Source organism: Procambarus clarkii, chromosome 22, assembly GCF_040958095.1.
Source record: "Procambarus clarkii isolate CNS0578487 chromosome 22, FALCON_Pclarkii_2.0, whole genome shotgun sequence".
In the NCBI taxonomy this organism is placed as follows: Eukaryota; Metazoa; Arthropoda; class Malacostraca; order Decapoda; family Cambaridae; genus Procambarus; species Procambarus clarkii.
Window position 1 is genome coordinate 13,487,095 of NC_091171.1, and position 12,378 is coordinate 13,499,472.

General features: G+C 44.4%; 1 protein-coding gene across 1 annotated transcript in view; it reads right to left on the reverse strand.

Moving 5' to 3' along the window:
- LOC138367655 (uncharacterized) overlaps positions 1 to 9,249 on the reverse strand; it is a 32,968-nt gene extending 23,719 nt beyond the window's left edge. The window contains exon 1 of the mRNA XM_069329466.1: positions 8,032 to 9,249. The gene's annotated coding sequence lies outside the window, so the exon portion shown is untranslated. The remainder of the gene's footprint in view (positions 1 to 8,031) is intronic.
- Between the last annotated feature and the right edge of the window lie 3,129 nt (positions 9,250 to 12,378).

Genomic DNA, 12,378 nt, shown 5'->3' on the forward strand with positions numbered 1-12,378 from the left:
AGGGGTCTTTTGCTGCTCGGCAATTGCTTGCCCTTGGGGCCAGTGGGGGTGTTCATAGCCACTGTTTGGCCTTGGGAAGGAGGTAGTGTCGTTGCTGGTAGGGGCACAAGGTACTGTGCAGCTTGTCTCCTATTATACACAGCAGCTGGTTCTGTTCCGTCAGGGAACTTTGTGCTTTGGCGGAGTTGTCTTTTTGTTTATTTTGCCTGGTGGGGGTCTGCCCCCAAATGGTTCTGATCCACCTTCTGCTGTATCTGTGTTCCTCTGCTAGGCCCTGTGATTGCACACATCACAGGGGATTCAGTTTTTAGCAGTTCTCTTGGTAGTTTGGCCCTTCCTGGTTAGCAGTACCTTGCCTGGTCTTTCCTTAGCAGACAGCCTAAGGGCCCTGAAACCTCATTGGGCCAGTGGATGCATCCTTTGGGGTTCCAACTTGCCGAGTGCGAGTTTTGAAGGTTGCTCTGTCCCATTATATCAGGGTGACACTCACCTGTTTTGCCTCCATCATGCTGCCTGTTGGGTCAATGACACTTTTGACCCGGAGTTTGCGAGTCGTGTTCCTTACTTGTACTCCAGTTTACCCATTCCACTGATACTGATGTTCGGGTACAGGCAGCTTCGGCGTTGCATGCAAGGTATTGGTTGCTGCAGTGAGCTAGGTTGGTTGCTCAACCCGGATTCCCTGAGGCTGCCTGTATGGGTTATGGGGACCCGGACTTGAGGGCTTTGGTCGCTTTGACTTTACTTTCGTCCTCGTTCCCAAGTCCTTCCCCGGTTGGTGTTCATCCTGTTCTGCTCCCCCCCTCCCCTTCACCCTGCTCCCAAAACATTTAAGGGTTTCAGAGTCGGGGCTGGGTTTAGATGGTTGTGAGACTTGGGCGGCTTCGGGGGGCTGCCCCATCCGGGTCGGAGATGGAGGCATTCGAGCCTGCTCTTCCTGCCGAGACTCCTGGTTCTTACCAGTGGACCCCCTTCTTCTCAGCCTTTCCCCTGGACTTAGTCTTTTCTTCAGGGGCCGAGGGTGTGGAGGACGGCTCTGCCCTGGATCCTGGTGAGGAGGATTTTGAGGCTGGAGAGGAGTTGACTTGGGGGCCTGGGCCCCATTTGATCCCCGCTTTGTTGTTGGTACCCTCATTGCGGGGCTGCTTGTTGCGGGAGGATAGGGGTTTTCTTACCTCCATTCCCTGTATGAGTATGATTTGGATTCGGTTCCGGGTTCCCTTAGGTTCTTTGGTTCCTTCTTACCAGAGGTTTTCGGCTTCTCGAATCTCGCCTTTTGATGTTCGGGAGGCTTTTGCGGCTTACCTCCTGCGAGACCCGTATTCTGCCTCAGTGATAGATCCATCTTTCGAGTTTGGTTCTACTTTCTCCTATTGGGTGCGTTATGAGATACTGGAGTCTTCATGGCTGGTAGATTGCTGTTTCTTTTCATTGGGGGGGGGCGTAGCATGGGTTTTGTCGGAGCAACAGGCTTGAGTGGCAGGAGACCTACTGTTGTGCAGATATAGCTGGGGGGTGAGTTTGAGCGCCTTAATGCATGCTTGTTCGCTCCTGTGCTTCCTTGGAATGTTGGCATTGTGCAGCGTTATGTGCAGGTTCCCCCCTTTCAGTTTCCTTGGTAGCTAAGAATTTGTGCACCCGTGGGCATTTGGTCTTGGTCCTGCATTTCTTTTCCCCTTCTCGAGCTGTCCTTTGACTGGCTTGAGGAGGATGTGGAGGCTCTGGGTGCCGGGTCTTCGTTCGGTGTGCTTGTCACGGAGGCTCGGGTGTCAGCTGCCTTGTTGAAGTTATACGCAACAATTCTCAAGGTGGTGGTGTCTCTGTTTTTTGCTTCTCACCTCGCGTGCCGACAGGCTGTGCTTGCTGTCTCCTTGGAATCTGCTTGGACCCTGGCTCTTAGGTTTTCATCGCCTTTTTGACCGTTGATGTTTGCAGTCTGCTTTTATGCAGTTTCTGCAGGCAGCTTCGTCTAGTTGTTGTCCCATGTTGGACTTGTCGGTTCTCCGGGGTGGGCATGGTGGTTCTTTTCAGAAGTGTCGTGCCAAGGTTCAGGGTTCCGCCAGTTGTGGTAGGTCAGTGGTGCCAGTTTCATAGCCAGCAACATCTGGTTGGCACAGTGATCACTCTGCTCGATGGTCGGCTTCATGTAAGGGGCATCGGCCCTTTCGCAGGTCACCCTGTTGACGGGGTGATTGGGCGGGGGGGTGGGGGGGGGCACGTGCTGTTTGCTCGCGCCTGGCTCGTTTTGGGTCATCACTTCCAGCCTGTGGTGGTGTAGGGTGGCTCAACCTCCTCCAAGGAATTCGGGGCTGGCAGGACAGGCCTCTTTTCCTGTGCTCTGTTGGGTCATCTTGGAGTAGGTTCGCTTGGGCGTGGTCAAAATGTCCACGTCTCTCAGGTGGGTTTCCCACCTGTTTCCAGTCCCGAAACGGGACTGTGCGGATCCGAGGTTCATTCTAGACTTGTTCTGCTTGATCCCCTGGATCGTTTGCCCCTCCTTTCAGATGACCACTCTGTCCCAGGTCCAGCTTATCTTTAAGTTGGAGGCTTGGATGGTGTCTTTGGACCTCTGGGACGTGTATTGGCACGTCCTGATTCATCCGAGGTTCAGGGACTGGTTAGGTTTTGTTGTCGAGCGGCAAGCTTACTGTTTTCGCTGCCTTCTGCTGCCTTCTGCTGCCTTCTGCTTGGCCTGAATCTGGCATCCCTCATATTCACGCATCTCACCCGGGTCGTGGTGACCCACCTGCGTCTGTTAAGGGATCAGGTTCTGGCCTATCTCAGCAACTGGCTGGTGTGGACTCCCAGCTGGTCTGCATGTCTGCGTGCCAGGAGTGTGGGTTCTTTCCCAGCTCGCCGGATCAGGTTCCTAGTGAATTGGAGGAAATCCCATCTGGTCCCACTCGGGTTCAGACTTGGCTGGGTCTTGTGTGGGACTCTCGGACCGCTTTCCTGTCTCACCCTCTGTTTGCATTGCTGCGGCTGCAGTCCCACCTTCAGCTGTTTATGTGGGGTGAGGTTCTCCCAGGTCACCTGGCAGTTGCTTGAGCAGCTGTGAGGAGGGGAGTCTGAGATTTGCCGTGCTAGTTTACAAGCCGGGTCGGGTTTGGCTTCAGCGGCTGTTGTGGTTCCTTCGGGGACATCCCTTCTGCCACTCTCGTGATTGCTGGGTTCGGCCTCCGGGGGTCTTGTGTCGGTTGTTGTGTCGCCGGCTTCCTCTTCGGGTTTTTCGGAGTTCAGTGCGTGGCATCTCTCCAAGCCCTCGCTCGATGTGTTCACAAATACCTCATGTCTTGGCTGGGGCTTTGTGACCAGTGCTCACCAGGCCGGCCAGGGGCACTGGACTCGGTCCTTCCATCTGAATCACAGCACTGTGTGGGAGTTCGTTGCGGTTTGGCTGTCGCTTCTACAAAGGGTCCGTGTTGCTCGGGGTTCACTGATCAGGCTCCATTCGGACTGTACTCCGGTGATTCATTGCCTGAACAGCAGGGGTATTCTTTTGTTCTTTGCTCTTTGGGGCTGGTCGTTTTGAGTGACTCGCCTGCTGGATTCTCGGGGTTTGGCTCTCTGTATTGTTCATGTCTGGAGGGTGTCTAACGTCTTGGCAGACGACCTGTCTCTGTTCATTCCCCCATCCACGGAATGAATGGTCGCCGCCGATTCCTTCAGTTGGCTCTGCTAGACGTGTGGACTCCCAAATGTGGACCACTTCGCGTTGGCATGGTCCCAGCGTCTTCCTGTGTATGTGGCACCCTTCCCCGATTGTGAAGCCATCATGGTGGACACTTTTCAGCAGGACAGGTCGAGGTGGGGTTACCTGTATCTCTTCCCCACGGAGTCCAGCTGTTGTTTCAGGTCCTAGTTCAGTTGGAGAATTACCATGGAAGAGAAGTCTTTTTGGCCCCTTCGTGGCCAGCCCAGCCTTGGTTTCAGGCGCTGCTTGTTCAGTGTCTGAACCCAAGGTGTTTTCCGTGGCTCCGCCTCTTTCAGCAGAACGGGCAGGTCTGGTACGTGGGTGGTACGTCTACTCCTCTGCTCTTCACGTCTGGTCATTTTGATGCAGGTGTATCACCAATTTTATGGTGATCAGTTGGCTTCGTTGATGGTGTTCCACCTTCTAATTTCATCTTGGCAACAGTATGAAGTTTCTTTTCGGTATGGCGTTCTTTTCGCCATTTTCTCTCCTTTCATAGGTTGTTGTGCATTTCGGATTGGGTTGTTTTGTCCTTTCTTTCTTGGCCTTTTCGGAACCATCTTTTAATGACTAATACTGTCTCCTTGCATCGTGCGGTGCTAGCGGAGCCGCTTCAGCTTGCGTTTGGGGTAGATTTTACTTGTGCTCTATTCTGCAAGTTTTCTCATGCTTTGTTTCACCTCCAACCTGCTCGTGTGCCGCCTGAGCTATCCTGGTCCTAGGACGGGTGCTCTCTTTTTTTCTCTCTTTATGGTGGCTCATTTGATTCAGTTTTTTTTCTAAGGCTCTTTTTTTTTTTTTCCTGTTGGCATTGGCCTCTGGGGGTCGGGTTGGGGAGCTTCATGCTCTCCTCCGGCGCAGGGGTTTCTGCTCTTTCGGTCCTGGTGGTAGGTTTGTTCGGTTGCAGCTATCTCTTCCTTTTCTGGGAAAGAACGAGCCAGCCGCTTTCCAGAGGGGCCTTTGGGTCATTGATGCTTGGTTAGTCAGGCCGGGGGTGCATCATGTGGTGTGTCCGGGTGCTGCTCTTCGCTGTTACCTGTGTGCTACGGCCTCTGTGGCCGGAAATATGCTTTGGGTTGACCCGGGCTCCCTAATTCCCTGTTCCAGGGCTCGGGTCTCCCAGGTCGTCTGCAGGGTTATTTGGTCCAGCCAGTCTGTGGTCTATCCTCGTGCCCATGACGTTTGTAAGTTTGCTGCTTTAGCGGCCGTTTTTGGTAACATGTCTTGGGCTGACATTCAAGCACGAGAGTTTTGGAGGTCGAACAGGATCCTGGTCGCCTGTTACATGGTCAATATTTCTGGCCCTAGTCGAGCGTGTGTGTGTCTTTAGGTCGCAGGCTGCAGCCAGTTGTCTCGACTTTGAGTTGAGGAGCAAGTAGCGGTTGTCTCCAGGGTAAGTATCTCTTGTTCCTTTTTTTTTAGTTAGGTAGCTCTGGGGAACTGTAAGGGCTCCCCACAGAAAACCAGTGTTGAATGTAATGCAACGGCATTTTCTGGGTAAGCCCCAGAAGCTCCCTGGCACCCTCTTTCCCTCTGGTCTGCAGTTTTCATGTTGTTTTTGAAGCTCAGCTTCAGAAATGAATGGTGGAGCAGCCGGTACAGAGGGTCCAGGGACCCCCTTTCCCTCTGGTGGGGGGGCTGTGCAGATGAGCGGCACAACAATGGGGTGTGATGTTTGCTTGTTTAAAAATTTGGGGAGTTCTGTTTCTGTGTTCGGTTTTGGTAGCAATTAATTTTTTGTTTACCATACCTTGAGGGTTACCTTGAGGTGCTTCCAGGGCTTAGTGTTCCGGCGGCCAGGTCATCGACCAGGCCTCCTACCACGCCCATGTGGGTAGGCGTTTTGTAATGCCTACCTTTCTGGGTGCCAAACCTCGGTTGATGGCAGACATGGAATGCTTCCAAATACACGAGCGTTTCCATAGGCCATTGCTCCTTGTACCTCTCTGAGGGGACCAGATTCTAGCTTATGGTCCCCGGTAGGTAAGAACTCCAATCAACTGATGCCACAGTAATACATACATATCGGGCCAGTAAGCTCTGGGAAGCCTCCGGGGCTCACCCAGAAAATGGTGTTTCATTACATTCAACGCTGTTTTTTTAGCTGTATTGTTTGTGAGGGCTGAAGTTCAGTCTCTTGTCTATGTACAGGTCAAGTAACTTTCCTTCATATATACTGTATTGCTAATGTTAACATTGTCTATCTGAAGTTGAATTTGATTTGATGATTTACTACCAAATAAAATGTAGTAGGTCTTTTCTATGTTTGGTGTGAGTTTGTTGGTTGACATCCATGAGTGAACTTTTTTTAATTCATTATTGACAATCATATTTAGTGTGTGTGGGGGGGGGGGTCAGAATGGATGAAAGTAGTATCTTCAGCAAACAGTTAAGGTATAACTTATATGTATATGAGAAATAGAAGAGGTCCTAAGATTCTGCCTTGTGGTACTCCTACTGTTACTGGTAGAATGGGGAAGTTAATGTTATTGATGGCTACATATTGGTGTCTGTCACTGAGATAGGAACGAATATAGTTCAGAGCAAAGCTTCGGATACCATAGTGATGATGTTTAAATAAGAGGTAGTTACGGTTTACAGTATCAAAGGCCTTTCTCAGGTCAGAGGCCTAGTTTAAATCTTTGACCTCTTGTTCTTGATGTTCCAGGTTTCAGGATTTCTCCCTATCAATTTTATTGATACCCATTACTATTTTGTACTTAGTGATCATATCGCCTCTTTTTTTTTCTTCTATCTTCTAATTTAGGCTTCTTTTAGCTTCTTCTAACTTCTCCTAGTAACTCCATGCAGTAAATGGAGGTTATTAAGATAGGATTGTAGCATGTAAGTTTATAAATTAATCCTAATCATCACAATTTAATCAACTCACTTCACGGCATACTATCTGAAATACAGTAATACAAAGCAAATATTGTAACCATCTCAAAACGGACTTACAATTAAAATAATAATGAGTCTTATAAAGAACATAATATTATTGTGAGATACTATATAAAATTGTGATATTTCTAGATATTACAATGGCATAACCAATTAAAGTATTACAAAGCATTATAAACAGTACTTTGAGAACTAAACCACACACCAGAAGATGAGAAAACGACGGTGTTTTGGTCCATCCTGGATCATTATTAAGTCAATTGTGATGATGGTCCAGGACGGACCGAAAAGTCGTCGTCTCATCTCCTGATGTGGGGTTTAGTTCTCATATCTTCAAGCCATGTTATTGTGAATCATAGTCTGCAGTACTAACTTTGGAGGTAAAGATCTATATATTGGTGACACTTATTATTCACGTTGATTCTTTCCAGAGGTTTTGCAGTTATGACGGCATTAAATTAAGTGTCAGATACACATCCTGATGCATTTTTATTGCAAATAGTACCTGCTAGCCTTGTGTTAATTGGATTATGTTGTAGATAATTCCTGTTTGTTTTGCAGTACAGTATAGTAATTGGACTATTTGTGAAGAATGCCCGACTTGACTCTTATCTAATTGTGCTTTTAACACGACTTGATAGTGGTCCAGGACAGACCAAAATATCAACACTTCTCAAACTTCTGAGTTGTGGTTTGGTCATCATTGTGTTTTTAACAATCTGCTATTGCTATGTTGTATGGAATGCTGTATATGTCCAAGTAAAAGAAATTTGTAATTGTTAATTATGGTTTATAAATCAGCATATGAAAGAACGTCATATGTTTGTATTGTGCAATAAAGTATTATATGTCATCATCAAACTCCAGAAGATTAGTTATCAACCCCAACCTTATGGTGTAATTTAGAATTCAGTACAGTAATTACTTACCACTTATAGTAGCTAGTTTTTCCAAAGTTTTTCTTTACACAGTTTACTTTTCAATTTATATTCCATAAAAATCCAACTATGTACAGTATGGAAAGTGCACAATTAATGCATCTAGTGGCCACATCATATGACTACTTGCAAATAGCAGGAATTTTAAGTTTGGCAGAGTAAATAGGCCTGATATTTGAGTGTTCTCATTTTGAGGGGCCCAAATGCAGAGATGTTTGCAATATTTGTTTGTGTTATTGCTTTTACCGAGGCTTTTGAAATGGTCTTGCCTATAGGCAAGTGGGTTGAAAATATATAAGCTCGAGAATGCTTCCATAACTAACCAAAATCATGTATCTAATTACAATAACTAAAGCACTGTACATTTGCAATAACTGACTTGTTTAAGCAAAACAACACAAAAAATATAACTTTGATTTTTAGACTTCAAGAGGAAGATTAATCAAATTAAGTACAGTAGTTCACTTTAAAAGAAAAACAAAATAAAAGAGTGTTTACATTAGGTTCAGAAGAGAAGTGGACCTTTCTCAGGGGTGAGTCGGAATGTCGTTGCCTCAGTGCAGACTTCTTTGCTGACTACCACCACAGGTGAGGAAGAATGAAAGATAACTAATACTCATTGCTACTATAACATACAAGTACTTGACAGTCTAAAACCTGCTTGAAATTTACTGAAGATCAAATGGACAACAAATAGCTTTCACTCGACAGTGACAGAACAACATTAAGTTGTATAAAACAAATTGTAGTTTATCACATGCACTGTGTAAACCATTTAGATTCCATGCTCAAGAAAATTTAGTTCTTTCATTCTAGACAATTTTGCAAGATCAATCTTAGGTTATTCAAAGTAGGCTAGAATGAATTTTTGTGTTAAATTCAGTATTGCAACAATTACCATGTATAGAAACTGCATCTTCTCTGGTTGAACAAAATTAATAGAATAAAACTAAAGCACTCTACTTCCTAATAGACTATAAACTTTTTAGTTTCTTCTGCTCTGGTGTATCACATTCTCTACCTTGGAAAGTGGCAAGTGAAAGTCTACACAAGTGGCAAAACACAAGAGATATGATACAGTGTGGACTACCCTCAAACCATGGTTGCTTTCCTCCTTGTTGGAAAAGATTGTCAATCAATAGCACTAAGGTCTTGAATGTTATGCAACTACAAGGTCAAGTGTTATGAAAATGTCATATACATGAAAACTTATATTATAATAATGGAATTATTGCTTGTATATAGTATAGTGTTAAAGTGCCAGTGTTGGCATCAGTACTGTGTTTTCCACTTTCATGATGTATGCGTGGGTACATAAGAGCTTTAGTGGAAAGAATTAAAAGAAAAAGCCAGGTTTCCTCTTGTGTTTCCTCCTACACCCCCATTTATTGCAAGGAATGCATGACTTTCTTCACCAGATAAAGATGAGTAGAATGAATAGCATATTTGACTGGAAACAAAGGTGACAATTAAGTTCAAATTCTTTAGTTTAGTCTCATATTTTTTAGTTAAGTCTCAAATTAAAAAATTTAGTTTAAACTATTTGGAGTTTTTTTCTATGTGGGGGGGGGGGCAAATTGTCACTGAGAGATGGTCAGTTTCTGGCTCTGGTGTTCAGTATTTTTTTTTTCTGTTTTGTGTATTCATATAGAGGAAGGTACAATGGGTTGTGAAAGAAGTAGTAGTACATACATTGGTGATTAAGTGGTACATTCTTGCAAAGCCACTAACACGCATAGCATTTCAGGCAGGTTCTTAAGGTAGCCATTGTAACAGAATTTGAATTGACATAACTACCTCAGCATAAATTGATGAAATGAATTATAATGATCACGTTGCAATTCTGAATTCTATTATATAGTATTGGGTGTGTGGGGCAGCACAAGTCACAGTGCGAGTTAGGAGCACAAAGTGGGATTCTATGAAGATGAAATTAGGTACTTCAAAGTTCTACTTTTGAATAAAGCATAGGTTGAAATTTTTATTTCATTAGGGAGTGAGTTCCATGTATTGGGTCTTTCAATGGAAAGCCCCATCAGCTCCCTGAAGCTATCACAATGATTAAGTGCCCTACCACTAGATGTTATCAGTCATGGAGTTCTATTGTCATGGGTTCGTATCCTGGGGGGGAGGATTTACTGGGCGCAAATCCTTAACTGTAGCCTCTGTTTAACTCAACAGTAAAATGAGTACTTGGTTGTAAAAACGATTCTTCGCGGCGGGGGTCGCATTCCAGGGACCTGCCCGAAACGCTACGCGTACTATAGTGGCTGTACAAGAATGTAACGACTCTTGTATATATCTCAAAAAACAACAACAATAATAATAACAACAACAAAAATTGATCTACTTGGGACCATGAGTCAGAACCTAGCCCCATTCAGAGAGGCACAGGGAGCAATGGCCTATGAACACTTTACACTTGAAGTTTATCAACTTTGCCACTGGCCAAGGAAAGGCATGTAGAAAAATAGGCAAATCAAAATGGACCACTGCACTGTTTAATTGAAACCACACCCTCAAAATTGCCAAAGGAACTCTCCCACAAAGGAAACAAACCACAAAAATTTTGTGAGGGTCAGGTCCCCCCCCCCCCCCAATAGTTTGCCCCCACCTTCCCCATTGCCTGGGAGGAAGGAGCTGGCCTTGGTCAGCCAGGCAGCACTCAGTTCAGTGCTGTACTGGTGTCTGTGCCTGGTGGCCATGTCTCTCTGGCTCCTGTTTTCCATTTTCTTTGGTATGTTCACCTTTGAGGCTGTGTTCTTACATGGAGGTGTGCTTCAGCCAGGAGTCTTGTGTACTGGGACAGCATGGGCTAAGGTTTTTTCCTGTGTGCTCTGTAAGAATCCTGACTGTGCAAAGGTAATAATCTTTCCTGGGGCGTTCAGGCAACACTCCCTTAAATATTGCATTGCATTAAAATATGATGCCCCCGTGATGCGCAGAAAATAAATTATTTCCCAAAATTTATTTTCTCTTATATTGTTAAAATGCAATCTCTGATCACTGGAAACTATAAAATAAATTATTTTATGTGACACATTTCAGCAGTGATGGAGTTGAGAAGTTGAGCAATTTATGGGCACTGAGTGAGTAGGCGCTCAGGAATGCTTGACCCCGTGGCAGTATTATTATTCAATAGTGTGTAATTTGTGGGATCTATATACAGATTACCACTTGCATTGTGAACTCCTCAAGAATAAGACCCATCGGTTATCGTGTAAGTTCATAAACAAGAAATTTAGTAAAAAATTAAACGAGAAATGTCGGAAAAATATCTAGGGAAAAAAAATTGACAGGTTCATAGCATAAATGCAACAGGATCTTGTTTGTTCTCACCAGTAAGGTGAGTTCTGATCCACTTGTTATGTTGATGATTAATGTTAATGAAGCATAATTATTTACATGGAAGAGGTGATGGTGGATGTTGATGGTGTTGGGTTGACTGAAGCTAGAGAATAATGGTGATGAGGTAACCTCAGATGTTGATGCATTTGGGTCAACATGTGATGAGTCAGGTGTAGGTGAGACAATGCCAGCTTTCTTGGAAGCCTTTGCAAAAGACTCTTTAATGGACATTTGATTTATTCCCTTTGATCTTGTTTTCAAAAACTTCATATACAAATTGTACAGGCTCATCGTGTCCTTAGTTTCAAACTCACTGTTACTCGTGTCCATAAATGCCAGAATGCCTTCAAAATGCTGCTGAACTTTTTCCATGTTACCTTTTTCCTTCAACGTTCTTCATCCTCTTCCCTTCCTCGCCATCGTCTTCATTGCACTCTTCTGACTGTTTTGCTGTACATACTAATTTTATAATTTCATCATCATTCATGTTTTGATTGGGGCTTCTTCGTCAAAATCTATCCACCTATCTGTCATCTTCTATTGTTTTAGTCCTCTTAAGTTTTCCCTCTCACTAACTTCGCCGCAAATCTTTCAACATCTGCCTCATCATCTTCCTCGAAAAACAGACTTGATGTGGGCCAAAGTTTTTCCAACCATTTCTTAGTGTTGTTTGCTCTACCTCGTCCCATGCACTAGCAATAGTCCAGATAGCTGACTTTATTGTGAAGACTTTATAAAAGTCCTTAATTATTCCTAGCTTATTATTAAGATGTCTGGCAAACATCCTCTTGTAGTGGTGTTTAAGGTTCTTAATTATCCTTTGATCCATGGGTTGGATCAGTAAAGTTGTATTGGGTGGTAAGAATGTTCCAATGATATTGTCATTTATTAGTTCATCACCTCATGGATGCATTGAACTGTTATCTAGCAGCAGCACAATTTTACTGTTTTGCGGGAGGCCAACAATTTTCAGGTGCTCCTTCACCTCGGGTACAAAGTTCTTATTAAACCACTTGGCAAAAATTACTCGAGACATCCACACACTTGACTGGTTCTTATAAATCCCAGGGAGGTCCCTAGTTGACTTTAAAGCCCTGGGGTTTTTGCTAATTCCAATCACAAGTAATTTCAATTGTGCATGCCAATGGCATTTGCACAGCACAACTTTCTCTGTTTGTTTTGCTTATAACCACCTGAAGGATCATCCTCACCACTATGAACTATCATGTCTGTGGGTAACATACGCCAGCACAAACCTGTCTCGTCAGCATTATAAATTTGCTCTAGAGATAAATTTTGTTCCTGCACCATCTTCGCAAATTTATTTGAATACTCATCATGTTTGTAGCTCTGCATCTATGTATGTACGTTTCCTAAATAAAATGTTATTTATTTATTTATTATTTATTTATTTATTTATCAGCACCAATAGTGTCAGCAAACTGTGTTTCACCATGTACCCTAATGAACCTAATGCCATGATGGGTTTTAAAGCTT